Below are 11,881 nucleotides of genomic sequence, written 5' to 3'. Positions count from 1 at the left end.
GACAGATGTGACAGATACCTGACTGAGAGTGCAGAATTACTGGGTCCAGGAGGGCACTAGCTTGCTATGTGCACTTGTGGGACCCCTGGGATGCCCAAAATTTGTATTTAGGCCTTGTTTCTATTTAAGTTAGTTTTGTAACTGTTTTAAAATTGTTTTTTTCTTGGATCCATTTACCTGCGTGTTAAACGGAGACAAATTTGCCAGTTCTTAGCTATGGACACTGAGGAAAAGTTTTAATTTCTCTAAGTCTCATATTTCCACTTTTGGGAAATAGAAAGCCTGTAACCTGCTGCACAGCATTGTTGTGAGAATCAAATGAGATGATCTAAGTGAGGCCTCCAGGACAATGCTTGGCACAGAGTAGTTGCTCAGTTATTTATTTTCTAGGTGGGTTTACATGCTCATCTGTCCTTTATACTAAACATACCCTTGGCAACAACTGTCTCGATTCCCAAAGTCCAGATCTCCTGGAAACACTGACAGTCATTTCTTCAGTCTAGAGGCTAGATAGATAGATGGGTAGATAGTAAGTAACAAATGGGCAGATGGGCAGAGAGAAGGAGACAGAAATTGAGAGAAACACGTGGTACATACACAGATGGAGAGAGATACCGGTGGAGAAAATCAAGTCAGAGACGGGGAGAAAAAGGGGAAGAGATGGGAAGATAGATGGAAATTGATAGGGAATTGAAGTATTGTTCTTGACTCACTCCCACCTCCATGAGACATTACCGTTTAATCTCTCTGAATCCAAAGGCTGAGTAATCGCAAATGGCATTTGGACCCGGAAGGTTTCACCGCAGGCCCTGGTTATATGTATTTCTTTCTTGTCACTGAGTAATGATATCACAGGAAAGTGGAGCTATGAAGTAAGGAAGAAAAACTTGCAGACCTACTCAGATAAAAATGGGCCCAGGGGCGCCTGGGTGGCGCAGTCGGTTGAGCGTCCGACTTCAGCCAGGTCGCGATCTCGCGGTCCGTGAGTTCGAGCCCCGCGTCGGGCTCTGGGCTGATGGCTCGGAGCCTGGAGCCTGTTTCCGATTCTGTGTCTCCCTCTCTCTCTGCCCCTCCCCCGTTCATGCTCTGTCCCTCTCTGTCCCAAAAATTTAAAAAAAAAAAAAAAAAAAAATGGGCCCAAATGAAAACTGGAGAGCTAAAGGTATATAACTTCCCCCAATCTAATTGTACATTTTCAACCTTCTTCCCCTCTCCCCGACACCTCCTCTCCCCTGCCGAGCGTTCCCATGACCTCAGATTTTATGTGTAGCTGGGAGGTAACTAAAGTTAGTGTTTATGTGGAATCCAGGGGTGTTAAGAGCAGGGTGAGTTCACACTGGGTGAATCGGGATAGAGGCTGGTAGGAATAGGTTCTTGGAAGAAGGAGCCCAGTGAAGCCGAGCCCATCGAGACTGGGTGCCTGAAATAATGGCACACACCTCCTATACCTGGAGCAGGGAAAGGTCTCAGGCAATGGCAGTGTCCTCACTGACCATAACCAATTCACAGAAGGCACGTATGAGAAATGGACATGACAAGTTTGAACCGAGTGGCCCCCATGCATGTTGTGACTTGGGACTGATGACAGCAGTTTACAGGGATTATGTCCTTTGACGGCCACTGGCTCAGTTCTTCCCAGCCAGACCCTTGGAAGAAAAGTTTCATTCCCAAACTTTTCCAGTTATCAGGAATCCATTTTTAAGCACAAAATACTTCATGCCCCCCGGGGGTCCATGATTATAACTGTAGCTAACATTTTATCATGTGCCAGCCTTGCTTAGGTGCTTTCTGTGTGTTGATTCTGTTCATGTTCATTCCATCTTTGTTAGGAAAATAGCCTGTCATCTCACAAAGGAGAAAGCCAAGGTAAGGGGAAGTCACAGGACAGGTAAGGGGGAGCTGAGTTATGACACCATTCCACAGTCCCTGCTCTTAACAGCGACGCTACCCTCTCACTTGATTGTAGGTGAGCTTTCATTGCAAAACAAGTCACATAAGAATAGAAGGATTCCATACACATCCAGCGATGCTTTTAAATTAATCTCATAGAGCTGAAAAAAATAATACACTGGAGGTATTATGTATCAGATCCATAAACAACACTTGAAACAGCACGGGGGTGTGTATTACTTCCTATGATGGCAGTCTTTGCCGTGGCAACACATGGTCAGACCATCCCCGTGCCTACATGGCCCCAGGGCTCGCTGTTCCAAACCTTATCATACTCTCTTGGACCTTGGCTATCTATCGGTTGTGTCCTTGGGGTCGGGACGGTGTATTCTTTGTAATTGTAATTTATGCACGCGTCACTTCTTGCCCATTATAGGTGCTCAGTAAATATTTTTGGAGTGAATGAGTGCATAGTTCGGTATCTAGGTCCTCCCTTCTCCTATCAAGGCTATTTGCAAGTACAGATGATTTGGAAACAACCAGCTTAGAAGGTGTAATCAATGATCATACCAGGTCTTTCAAGAGAGGTAGGGCTGTACAGGAGTGCCCCCGAGAGGGACCAGTATAAAAAGCATGGCGCGAGGTGGGTTCCTGGAGCCCTTTTCCGCCTATTTGAAGATGGTAACGGACATCATGATCAATAAAGGGTGAGTGTCAACAGATACCTTCAGGGAAGATGGCAAGCTCTTTGGCCTGTCCCGGTCTGAGGGTGCTGCACGTCTTGAGGTTCACGTGGAACATAGGGCAGAGTGGGAAGCCCCTTCGCCAAGCAGCGAGAACCACATTGGCTGCCAAAAGGAGGACTTGAGGTGCGGTCAAGCTGCCAGGGCCTCTGACCCTGACTGGCTGTGGAACAGAGGTTTGCACCTTCAGGTCAAATTCTGGCCGACCCACGGGGAACCTTTCCCTCCCAGTCCTCTTCCAAGGGCATAACACTAGGTGGGGTTCACTCATTGGTAATTACAATGAGTAACACGGGGAGATTTCAAGTTCAGCATTATGGATGTGAAACCGGACATTGTGGGGTCACAGGAACCTGGGGTTTAGCTCGAGAGGCCAGTTCAACTCTGTGTTCGCTCCTCTTGGGTATGTCCCCTGAGGGGATGTCTGGGGCATTTAAGTAGCCCCTGTCACTCTAAGAAACAGCCAAGAAAACCCAGAGGGCCCAGTCTGAGTCTAGGATGGGATAAAAAAGCATTCTCAAAGGAGAGCACATTCTGTGTTATATCATTGAAAATGATCCACGAAAACTGGACAGCAAATCACTGATGTTGAGATTTTTTGGTCTGGACTTGGATTATATGTGCAGACTTCATTTATTGCTCTTTATAATATTAATATTAGTATCCTAATTAATATTAATATCCCCAGAGTGCCAATCCAATACAGAGAAAGGGATACAGAGAATGTGCCCAAGTAGTGTCCCATTACGGCGGACTTATATCAGAGTGGACTACTGGGCTTGAATCCTTGCCCAGAAAGCCCATTCTGAGCTGACGACATGCTTGTCCTCTGTTATCTGACATCCCACTCGCCTTTACGCCACTGCTTGTGACCCTTGGAGAGCCTTTCTTGACAAAATGAAGCCTGGTGCCCACCCCATGCATTCAGTAGAGCCGCACAGATTAGTCATTGCCTATTGAAACTTTAAGCTTCTTAAAAACGGGATATACAGAAAATGAGCGTGGTCACCGTGTGTCAGATGTGCGCACGGAATCAGCCGTTTGATTTCTAGTGGAAATAAATCAAAAGCAGACACTTCTCTTGACCACAGATGAGACCGTGTCTGGAGCCAGATAGCGGCAGGTTGCTGAGTCTAAAGTGCACATAAAATCCAATTGTAAGTTGGCTGACCACAGAACACGACTGGATTCACTTACTGCTAATTAGGATGAATAAAAAGAGACACTAGGAGATGTGAAGCTTGGGATTATGGGTAGTGAAAGCCACTTGATGGGAGGAAACCAATTTTTCCTGGTGTTTTGGAAAATCACTTCATACGGAGTCTGGTCCGTTATTTATGTCCTGAAAATTGCACGTAGGAAGGACCAAGCATATTCTGATAAAACTACACCCCAGGAAGTCCCATCCGAAGGGATCTTAAAGACCCAAGCAGGGAAGAGTAAGTGGGTTTGGCTCCCCGTTAAAGAATGGATCTTCTGTCCCTGGCCTGTACGGAAAGACATTTTCCTTCCGCCCCAAGTGATAAAATGCATGCCAATGAGCAACGCTGGATACCGTCAGTTGAGGCTGGTATGATGGCCAGATGGCCCACTTGATTATCGATCATTTTATTTGTACCTCCTGGTGGTAAGTTCTCTTTCTTAGGGTGATTTCACCATCCCTTCACTGTATTTGGAAAGGAAATGAACGGCCAGGCTCACGCAAGCTAGGAGTGACTGTCAGGAGGTGTGAGGCCAGAAGAAAGCAGCTACATGGAGTGCTGGTTAATAACATAAAGGAATCTTTTGTGGGAATTCTTACTCCATTATGTTGGCACATCCCTTTCCCCCGCTCTCTGGCCAGCAGTGATATGGGAGAGTTATTTTAATCTTAACTCTATTTAGGGGATTGGAGTGTTCCAAAGAGAAGGAGAGAGTTTTGCTGAGTATTTTAAACAATTGATTCCAGATGGATTCTCTTTGTATCATTTATGGAATTGTTTTTTCTAAATGAATTCTAAAGATAGAATGTACGTATTCACCGCAGACTGAAGAATGTGAAATATTAAGCAACTTGGATGGCAAATGTTGTGGTACCCAGGTGTCACTTTGGGTAAATGGTCTCATTTTCCATTTTTGTTTTGTTTTGTTTTTCTTGGTGCATCTACAACACGTCTGAGATGGTAATCCTCGTAGGGCAGGGATTACAGGATCAATCTACAGGATGAGTTATCCACATCTCTGCCCAAGTACCTACGGGTACTTGCCATAATAATAAATGATTTTTATTTCAAATTAGTTTCAGGAGCAATTTTACTTTCAATGAGAAGTGTAGCGGGGTGGGGGGGGGGGGAAGAAAGAAACAGAGAGATCAAGAGAGATAGAGACACCCAGAGAGACCCCACAGGAGTGGGGGCAGAGAGAGAGAGCCTAGTGGAGAAGCCAAGATTAAAAACCAGGATCTGATTCCCACTCATGTTCTTCTGCACAATGCCCCTTTCTTTTTAATGGTAATCATTAAATAATCACCATGCAGAATGGTTATCACCAAATGACACCATGGGCGTCAAGACAAATGGGACAGCCCCAGCACCCCTCAAATAGAATGAATGCCAATTATAAGCTTCCAGGATGGCATACTTAACTGCACAGGCATGAATACCAACTGTCAGCTAAAGTTCCTGAAACCCTCCATCCCTGCTATACCCATGGACAGAGTGGAATTACCTGTGTTGTCTTGCTCTGGGCCATCAGATACAGGTGTCTTGACCCACAACAGACTGAACCAGAGATCGGCTCCTTGACTAAAAACTACAAGACATATGTGGCAGGCCAGTGGCTCACAAGGTGGTCAAGTGCCACATCGATGTGCTCCTTTTTGGATGAAGATCGGTGAGCCCAGTAAGAGCTTCTTTCTGGAGGAACTGACAGGTGACATAAGACATAGAAGGAAGAAAAAGAGGCAGGGCAGCCATGGAGGAAACCCAAAAGTAGAGAGAGAAGCAGATAGAAAGTAGCACGGGTTGAGAATGGCAGGCTCACTGGATTAGGTGCCAGTGCTGTTGACAGAAAGGACAATAGGGCACCAGAGCTCCTGAAGATCTGGAATGATGCTTTGATTCTTTGTGGCATCTACTGTGGGAGAGCAAAGGTGGTTTCCTGACCCTCCTCACTTCCCCAAATATTCCCTGCTAGATCCCCATCACCTGAGGTAGCTCAAGCCTATCTCTCCTCCTTGTGACCTAAAGTACTTATAATGGTAATAAGTATAAGAAACACCTGATTGCTGTATGTTAAATGTGTGAGTAGGTTGTTTTAGTTAATCATTTCAAAAACACTATGAAGTAAGTATCCTAATGATACTATCATTTTATAGATGAGTAAAGTAAGGTGAAGGGGGTCAAGTACAACAAAAAGTCTTCTTATTGAATACAGTAAGTGCCAAGAATTAATCCGTTGATTGAAAAACCCAACTGAAACAAGGAACTGTTGGGGAACCTGGGAAGCTCAGTCGGTTAAGTGTCTGCCTCTTGATTTCAGGTCAGGACGTGATCTCTTGGTTCGTGAGTTTGAGGCCCGCCTCAGGCTCCACTCGGATATTATGGAGCCTGCTTGGGATTCTCTCTCTCTCTGCCCCTCCCCTGCTCACTCGCTGTCTCAAAATAAATAAATAAACTTAAAAAAAGAAACAAGGAATTGTTAGAAACTGATTCACGCGTACCTTAGACATTCTGTTTTTTCAAATGCATAATATACATCTATTCGATAAAGGCTTTTCTTTTGGTAGAAGTTGCTGATGGGATTCAGGGCTGTTTTCCTGCATAAAGCACGCATATAACATATGCTTCACATTTTCCACTTTCAGTTTCTCTGATGTGAAATAAACCTGGAGACCCCGGTGAAACAATCTGATGCAGAGGCTTTCTAGATTTCTTTTTTGCTTTCTACAATCTTCCACAGATATTTTCCCAACATCCAACTGGCAGGGCTCACGCCTCTCCAGTCCTTCCAAAACTCTCAGCCTAGTGGTCACCTCTTTTCCTGCTCAATTCCATCATCAGTTATATTAAATGAAATTATGTAATGACATTGGTATCAAGTGATTTGACAACTAATTGTCAGAAACTCGTCTGGTAGAAGCAAGAATGTATGTGTCTGTTACAGAAGGTTCTACTCCAAGATGGTGTACCATCTCAGATGCTCGTGCAGAATCCACGTCCCCTCCCCTTGAACCTGGAGGAGCGTTGGTAACTACCTTGACAGAGTATGGCAAAAATGATGCTATGCGACTTCCAACCTTAAGTCACAAAAATGCCACGTACTTCTGCCTTGTTCTTTTACAGCCCTGCCTCTTGGACAGCTGCATGCTGCCAAGAAGCCCCAGCACACTGTAGTGATGCCACATGGAGAGGAACCAAGGCCCTTTGCCCGTGGCCCTGAGTGAACTCCCAGCCGATACCAACACCACCTCTCCAGCCCTGTCTTGAGCCGTCTTGCCAGCAGATCCTGCATTCCCAGCGGAGCCCCTCTTTTTTTTTTTTTTAATTATTTTTAAAAATGTTTTTATTTGTTTTTTAGAGAGAGCACAGGAGCAGGGGAGGGGCAGAGAGAGGGCGAGACACAGAATCGGAAGCAGGCTCCAGGCTCTGAGCGGTCGGCACGGAGCCCGACGCCGGGCTCAAGTTCACGAGCTGTGAGTTCATGACCTGAGCCGAAGTCGGACGCTTAACTGAGCCACCCCGGCGCCCCAGCTGAGCCCCTCCTATACCTTACACCGAGTGGGTAAGGAGAGGACCTCTCTGCTGAGCCCTTCCCAACTACAAATTAGTGAACAAAATAAAAGACCGCTGTTTGAACCCATTCAGTTTAAGTGGTTTGCTGTGCAACATTAGACCAGCTAATGAATGTTTCGGGTCTCATTAGTATGTTTCACAGGAGGAACGCAGAACACGCATCAGCTAGAGGGTCTGCTAAGCCAACATCCTCTGTAACTCTTCAATGATTGGGTAACTATTAAAAGCTAGAGCTTAGTTTTGAACCCAGCCGTCTGACTTCAGAATTATATTACTATGGTCCTACAAAGGACTTTTAGAAGCCCCTACTAAACCGTACGTAACAGTTGGTGATACATAATAATGTGTAGTATGTATTATCCTAACTCCATGCTTACAGACAAGCTCTTAATATTTCCAAGGTTCAAGGCAGGAGGACAGATCCCAGATGTCTAATATTTAGAAGTTAAAAATGAAGGCAAAAACTGTCAAATCAGTTTCATCCCCTTTACATACACCTTCGTGAAATCTCAATGGTCAGTTGAGTTCTTGGACCCCATGGCTATACCGCTTCTCCTTCTACCCCTGGATTCTTTCCTTACTTACACGTGTGGTCACACGTGTGTGACCTCCAGCTTGTACTACCCGGCTTCATTCACACATGCCTCATCAGCTCTGCTTGGCCAGCCCCAAGTCCTAGGGATGGTCACGCTGGAGGGACAGTCAGTCCTAGAAGAACGAACCCAGGAAAGAGGTCCGTGTGAGCTCATGAAGTAGACACGACCAATTTGGGTAGAAACTTCTGGGAATTCAGTGCTTGGTGCACGTTCTATATTGACATTTGGGCTCTGGATGGACTCTGGGTCCCTTGGCCAGGTCTTCTTGTGCCATGTGGAGGAGTGTGGCTAGAAGAGGTTGCCAGTGAGGGCCACGTGACAGGAGCTCCTTTCTTCAGGTCTAAGGATGGTTAGTCAACTCCACCTCCAAACCCTCTACCCCACCCTCTTTCACGATGTCTGGCCCATAATTGAGGACCGATAAATATTTACCAGATAAAGTAACCTTGTCCCCAGAGGCAAGCTTTACATTTTGAATCTTGGGTGCTGCTGGGGTTTCAGACTGTCAGCCCGGAGTGAGATCATAAAGCCGGGACAGGAGCCAGACTCCCACACATCTCTGAGCCCAGCTCAAATTGATTCTAAGTGACTCTGAAGAGCCAGCGGGATGGATGAGAATTAGATTCGGCTCCATGAACGGTGGTGCAGACAAGCACCAGACGCTTGACAGTGACCCCTGAGCACTGACGGTCCCAACCTTTAGTCCTGCCGATGAATTTTCCACTGACACTGACAGTCTGCTCTAATCTCTCCTCGACACCCACACCCACCTCCCTACCCAAGGACACACACCCTTCTGGTAATGACAACCGAGTAAAATGGAAATGATTGGAGCTGAGGGCTGTAAAACACTGCAATCATGCAGTTAGGAGATTTATGGAAAAAGGGCTACTCATCCTGACTATTTCTTCAGAGAAGCCTCTGAAGAACTACAGAACCTTCCAAGTCTGACACCGGTAATGGTTGGAGAACACTGTTATTTACCAGACCTGTAAGTCACAGACCTGTGAATATGTCATAGACCCAAACCCCCTTACTTTGTTTTACTGCTGTTTCAAAGCACGTTCTCTGCTACATCCAGAAAATTCATTACCCATGGAAGTAGTTGTTTTAGTTAATTGGACCTAGGTGTTTTAATATTATTTTAGTCCAAATAGAAAAGACTTGAGTCCTACAGTCTTATTTAAAAAAAAAAAAAAAAAGCTTGTCTGCCTTTTTGATTAAACTTGGTGCTCCAGGCCTCAGGAAAAAAAAAAAAAAAAAAAAGACCAAAATAAGGTAAAGCCCAGGTATTTTAAATAAAAGTGGAGGGAAGAAGTGGAAGAACATTTTCAGCCTCAAATTCTGTCAAATTCAGAATCCGAATCTATTGACCCTTTTATCTATACACCCTTTTATTTGGAAGGGCGTTAATGCAAAATCTTCATAAACATGGCTAGGTGAAGATTTCTAATGGAACAGAGATTGCTGGGGCCTGATTCCCCTAGGGTGTAATTCACACGTGCCCTCCGAATTCTGTTTCCTGTAAGGCTATCCGATCTAGGGCAGACAGGAAAGATTAAATCTGTGAGAGATAAATGTCACACCCTCTTCCTGAACATCCTTCTGACATTTCAAACCTCCATCAGCCTCAGGAAATCCATCTCAGCCTAGACTCATGATTGGTGTTCCGGGCACAGACGTTGACAAAGAATTACATAAATTGGTGTCTTAAATGGTGCTTTCATCTATAGAGATTTTGGGAGAGTTTCATGAATTTGGGGATATATATATATATATATATATTTTTTTTTTTTTAATATTTATTTTTGGCAGAGAGAGAGAGAGAGAGACAGAGCATGAGCGAGGGAGGAGCAGAGAGAGAGGGAGACACAGAATCCGAAACAGGCTCCAGGGTCTGAACTGTCAGCACAGAGCCCAACGCGGGACCTGAACTCACAAACCTCGAGATCATGACCTGAGCCAAAGTCGGTCACTGAACCGACTGAGCCACCCAGGCGCCCCCATGAATTTGGGGATATAAAGTAAACTGCAGAGAAGTAATTCACTAACTATTAACTAGTAATTAATACTTTTTTCCCTCTATGTCCATAGGAAACTAAAATGTAAGAGAATAATTTTCCTTCCCTCATCCCTATGGTTATGTTTACATCTTTTTCCTGTTGTGAACTGTTTTCTGTTTTTGTTTTGCTTTGATTTTTTTCTTCAATTGTTATTTATTATTGTTACTATTACTTTTCCTGAGGAAATTATACTGGGTCCTGGAAAGGGTGGGAGCTGAGAGATACAGGGAAGAGACATAAGAAAGGATAGAATGCCCCCCCCAAATATGTCCAAGTTCTAAATCTCGAAACAGCAGATTATGTTACTTTACACGGCAAAGGAGACAAAAGACAAACATTTTCAGGGTGAATATAAAAACAGGATTCATGGGGCACCTGGGCGGCTCAGTTGGTTAAGCATCTCATGGTTGGTGAGCTCGAGCCCCGCATTGGGCTCCGTGCTGGCAGTTCGGAGATGGCTTGGGATTCTCTCTCTCTGCCCCTCCCCTGCTTGTGCTCTTTCTCTCTCTCGCAAAATAAATAAACTTTTTTTTTTTTTTAAAGAAAAGCAGGATTCAGCTACATCCTGTTTTCAAGAGATGAAATTTAAGTATGAAAACACAAACAGTTTAAAAGTTAAAGGATGAGAAAATGTGTAAATAAGACCGTTTAAGAAGACTGGTAGGGCAGAATTAATGTCAACCAAGTAAACGCCCATATCAGCGATAAAGAACACTCCCTAATGCAAGAAAGGATGAGACACAACGACCCTATGTATATGCATCCATTGCTAAAAGCAGGGCTTCAAAACACATGAAACAAAAATAAGCTGAACAGAGAAATAAACAAAACTATATAAGGAAGTAATTGATTTAAATGTAAACTTAAAAAATATTTAAGGATATAGTTTGAGCAATATTGATCGGTGTGTCATAACAGAAATGTATAGAATATCACACCCAACAATTGCAAGAACATAAATTTTTTTCAAGTGTCCATGGAACCTTCACAAAATGTAGTACATTGAACGTGACTACAAATTAATCGTCCTTCCTCTCGTCGGGAGGTAGAATCCATTTTCCCATTTTTAAAAATCTGAGCTGGTCTTGTGATCCGCCTTAGCCAATGAAGTATGGCAGAACTGATGTTATACCACTTTGGAGTCAAGGCCTCTTAGACTTTGTTCACCCACTTTTGCACTGCGGCGGTAAAGAAGCCTAGGCTAACCTCTGATATTGAAAGAGAAACCCAGGGGACCCTGGGTGGCTCAGTTGGTTGAGTGTCCAACTCTTGATTTCGGCTTGGGTCATGATCCCAGGGTGGTGGGGTCAAGCTGCAAGTTGGGCTCTGCACTGAATGTTGAACCTGCTTAGGATTCTTTCTCTCTTTCCCTCTGCTCCTCTTCCCTGCTCATGCTCTTTTTCTCTAAAATGAATACAATTAAAAAAAGAGAGAGACAGAGACAGAGAGACAGAGAGAGAAGCCCAGCCCAGCCAGTGTCCCTGTTAAGCCCAGCCCCCAGCCAACCCTCCATCTGAATGCAGTCTCAGGGTGAGATCAGAGGAAATTAGCAGACGAATCACCCAGACAACCAGCAGAATCATGAAAAATAATAAATTATGATTTTTAAACCACGAAGCTTTGAGGTGGCTTATTTTTTCAGGTAGTTTGTTATACAGCAGTAGATCTGTGATACACTTAAGAAAGACCATATACTTGACCATAAAATCATCTCAGTAAAGTTCAGTGGATTTAGATTATACAAAGTGTGTTCTTAACCACAATGAATTAAATTATAAATTTTATAAATTGATAACAAGAAGAGATTTAGGAAGTCT

Source organism: Panthera tigris, chromosome A1 (assembly GCF_018350195.1).
Source record: "Panthera tigris isolate Pti1 chromosome A1, P.tigris_Pti1_mat1.1, whole genome shotgun sequence".
Lineage (NCBI taxonomy): Eukaryota > Metazoa > Chordata > Mammalia > Carnivora > Felidae > Panthera > Panthera tigris.
This window is presented reverse-complemented; position numbering follows the sequence as displayed.